Consider the following 4837-nt stretch of genomic DNA (forward strand, 5'->3'; position numbering starts at 1 on the left):
CCCCCCCCCAAAAGAGGCTAAAATCACCACTGATTTTTCAGACATTAATGTTGTAATTTCAACAGCAAGAACAACATGAACCCAACAGCCAGGATGCAGTGGTCTCTTTATAAGAGTGTTAAGAGGAGAAAACATGAGGATGGATGATTTGGGATCAGAGCATCAAACAGTAAAATCAGCAGAATGAACTTTGAGCCTGGTTGTATGAAAGCCTACAAAATAAAATGGATGAAGATGATGAAGAAGAGCGGATGCAATGAGATACTAGCCTCGACCATCAGTCAAAGTGAATCTAATGGCTGCTTTACTGCCATTGACAACAATACCAAACTATTTTCTGTATGATGAAAATAATAACACCTCTCTCTTCCGTGTGGGAAACAAAAAAAGAAAATAAAGGATATTTCCCCTCCTAAATTGTGCACCTTTTTTATTGATTTTTCTGTGCTGACATTTGAGATGACTGCAGCAGAGGGAGATGAGGATCAACAAACTTGAAGGTGTACTCAAGGCCAGTGGAGGAGCACAGAGCTGCAGCTTTAAATTGATATTTCCCACGTGAATTAGTTATCTTTTATAACCTCCAGTCAACTGCACTGAAAAAAACTCTCAGCACATCACAAGTAAAAAACAAAAAAAGATTAAAAATAAAGAAATTAATCAGTGCACTTCAAGAGGATGCTGAACATGGCAGCCAAAGTGTAGCCTGAGACTCTGTATGATGTTTACAAAGAAAAGAGAAATGAAAAGCACCGTAGTTTGATGAGCCGAACAAAGAAAGGCAGTCCCGAGAGGTTTGATCGCTAATGCTGCAAATTTTCTACCGTCACAAATAAAACAACAATTAGTTCAAAGTCGGAGCGTAACTCTGAGAAAAGCAAAACACAGGAGCTTTCATCCTCTGGAGCCTTCATCATCATCACGGTGGCTATAAAAAATATGTGTTTTGATTCTGAAGGCAGGAGTGCCACTAAAGTTCTTCAGTCTCAAATCCTGTTTCCTTTTGAGTGAAATTTGAAGATGATGAAAAGTTTCCATTTTTAAAAAGATAAATAAATGTCTGCTGCAGATAAACGACAAAAGGAAACGTGAACTTAAGGACGGTGTATTTTTGTCAACAGCAAACACTAAAAAAAACTGGAAGTGTGAGACTAAAGTGCATGGTAGAAATTAGCATGAACCTATCTGAGCCTAAATTCAGGCATTCACAAACAGCCTCACATTCCTTCTTAAACAGAACAAGGAGTTCCTGCAAGCCCAAATCACCACTACACCACTGCCATGCTTGACTGTTGTTTTGAGACGTTTATGCTGGTTTGCAGTTTATTGTTTTCATTAAAATGGTGGATCTGATCATTTGGAGTGAAGTTTTGTGGAACGGTGTTGAATAATTTACATCTCACTTGTTGAAGACTGCTCGTTGAATGACCTCAGTTTGAAGCAGACCTCCAATACTCCAGCTGAACAAGACCTACTCCCCCTGTAAACGGGTTCCAGTGAGAGTTTTAAGTCCCACCCTCTTTTTCTTAATGTATGGTACATTACTTTATCCATCCATCCATCCATTATCTTTATCAGCTGCTTTCTTTTCGAGTCAGGGGGATCACTGGTGCCCATATCCTGCAGTCACTGTAGGAGAAGCGGGGTACACCCTGGACAGGTCTCCAGTCCATCACAGAGACAAACAACCATTCACTCTCTCACTCTTAACTAGGGACAATTTAGTTACCAATCAGCCTAACATGTATGGTTTTTGGTCTGTGGGAGGAAACTGGAGTAATTGGAGAAAACCCACGCAGCACCAACAGAACATGCAAACTCCACCCAGAAAGGCCCCCGGCCAGGATTTGAACCGGCGACCTTCTTGCTGAAAGGCAACAGCTCTACCAACTCAGCCATCTGAGAAGAACTTAATTCAGATGTTGACTCAGTTGAGTCATACATTTCTTGCCTTGTTGCTGTATATTCAGATTTAATTTCTCCAACACATTTAGCTGTAACGAGTTATTTCATGCTTAAAGAAGGTCATGTGACACCATGACTGTGTGGGACAGTAGGTGGGACTTAAAGCCCAACATCCACCGTACACCGTGTCCTACAGTCTGCAATTACAACAGGAAAATGTAGGAACACTTGTTTATAGATATATTAACAGTTTATGAATTATAAGAAAACAATCAGATAATTTGTATGACTAAACTGACTGTCTGCCCATTATGAACTGCTTTATTTTTATTTTATTGGAGTTGTTTCAAATCACTGGCAGTCCATTTGGGTCCTTGCTGTTCTCAGACTAGCTGTCCCACCAGAACATCAGAAGTCTGCTTTTTCTCTAAATAAAGGTCATTTATCTGGCTGTCCACAACAGGTAAGATATTCATTGTTCAAAGCCTTTTTTCTGGACCTCACTTCAAACAATCTGAACTATCCCTTTAGGCATGGCACTGCACTTAGTAAAAACATTTTTGATTGAATGCTGAACACAATTTTTTAGTTAAAACAAATTGAATTTAATGTTAGAAAGCAGAGGTTGTGCTCAGAGGAAGGATAAAATCAAATATCATTTAATGCCTTCTGAAGCCAAATGAGACTGTGTGTGGGGGGTGGGGGGATGACCTCATGCAGCTCTGATTATCTCTGAATCTGGGCTAAATAAGAATAATTTTCTCCTTGATGAGCTTTCTCTTGAATCTGACAGATGACTGCCTTCACGCCTCTGTGAGGTTTGAGATTACATCATTTTTCTTCTCTCTCACACACACACACATACACACACACACACACACACACACACACACACACACACACACACACACACACACACACACACACACACACACACATACACAAGGCAAAAATAAAAATGTCAAGATTTTTCAGACACAATTGCTTTTGATATATTCACTGCTTTACTGTTTTGAATTACTTGAATGGTAATTTTTGGAGGAGCCAGTTTTTACGACTCTAAAAAGATATGGGCGGTTTAGGTCAGCTCGGCTCGTGGACCCATTTTCCCATCAAACACTTACACAGCGAGGCTCGCCTCCATTCAGTGCTCATTTACCAACGAAAAGATAGAAGGAGCTGAAGGAAAAGCGAGCTATCAGACAGCCACATGGTGCCAGCTGGCTACAATTACTCACACTACTGTCTGTTTATGTAGAGAAAATAAAAAGACTGAAGAAATGTTGAAGAGTGCCACTGAGGCTCAAAACTCCACCATCACCTTTATAATAATCAATGCCATGAAAAAAGCCTTATTTTTGTTGCATAAACTGAATAAAAAGAATAAAGGTTAAATAAATGTTAAACTAATAATAAATACTTAAAAATAGTAACAAAAAAGTAATAATAATAATTTAAAAAATTGCAAAAAAAATAAATTAATGTTAATTCTGCTTCTAGGGGCAGCATGAACTTTTTTTTAAATTCCATTTGTCTTTAACAAAAATAAATGTTAATGCTGCTCCTATGCCTTCCTGTGGACCCACCACCTGCAGGAGGGGCCATATGAGTCAGGTGAATGATGCCATGGGCAGTGGCCAAAGGTGGGGGCCTTGGCGTTTTGACCCTGGCTTGCCAAAGCTGGCTCTTGGGACATGGAATGTGATCTCTCTGGTGGGGAAGAAGCCTGAACTTGTGCGTGAGTTTGAGAGATACCGACTAGATGTAGTTGGGCTCACCTCAATGCACAGCATGGGCTTTGGAACCAATCTCCTTGAGAGGGGCTGGACCTTATTCCACTCTGGAGTCGCCCATGGTGAGAAGCGCAGAACTGTTGTCTTCTCTTAGCCCCCCGCCTTGGTGCCTTTGTGTTGGAGTTTTCCCCATTAGATGAGAGGGTATCTTCCCTGCGCTTTCGGGTGTGGGGACAGGCTCTGACTGTTGTTTGTGCCTAAGTGGCAAATGACAGTTCAGAGTATCTGGTCTTCTTGGAGTCCTTGATGGGCATCCTGGAAGGTACGCCAGCTGGGGATTCCTTTATTTTGCTGGGGGACTCCAATGCCCATGTGGGTAACAATAGTGTGACCTGGAGGGGTGTGACTGGGAGGAACGGCCTCTCTGATCTGAACCTGAGAAGTGTTCTGTTGTTGGACTTCTGTGCTAGTCATAGTTTGTCCAGCACAAACACCATGTTCGAACATAAGGGTGTCCATAAATGCACATGGCACCAGGATGCCCTAGGTCGTAGATTAATGACTGACTTCAAAGTCATTTCAGCTGACTTGAGATTTGTTTTGTGCACTCGAGTGAAGAGAGGAGATGAGCTGTCAACTGATCACCACCTGGTAGTGAGTTGGATCAGATGGTGGGGGAAGATGCCAGACAGAACTGGTAGACCCAAACGTGTAGTGAGGGTTTGCTGGGAACACCTGGCAGAAGAACACATCAGAAAGATCTTTCTCGCACCTCCAGGAGAGCTTTAACCACATCCCAGCTGAGGCAGGGACATTGAGTCCGAGTGGGCCATGTTCTGCAGCTCAGTTGAAGTGGCTGCCTTGAGCTGTGACCACAAGGTTGATGGTGCTTCTCATGGTGGCCATCCTCAAACTCGGTGGTGGACAGCCCGGGATACACCATTGTGTGGATATCAGGGGCAGTGCCCCTGGATTGGCAGACTGGGGCATCACTCTCCTTAGCCTCCTTGGTATGGTCTATTCAGGGGTACTGGAGAAGCGAGTTCGATCATTGGTCAAACATCAGATCTAGGAGGAACAATGCGGATTCTGTCCTGGCCTTGGAACACTGGACCAGCTCTTTCTCCTCACTAGGGTCCTTGAGAGATCATAGGAGTTTGCCCATCCAGTCTACATGTGTTTTGTGGACTTGGAGAAGG

Source organism: Nematolebias whitei, chromosome 19, assembly GCF_014905685.2.
Source record: "Nematolebias whitei isolate Nwh7 chromosome 19, NemWhi1, whole genome shotgun sequence".
Taxonomy (NCBI): Eukaryota; Metazoa; Chordata; class Actinopteri; order Cyprinodontiformes; family Rivulidae; genus Nematolebias; species Nematolebias whitei.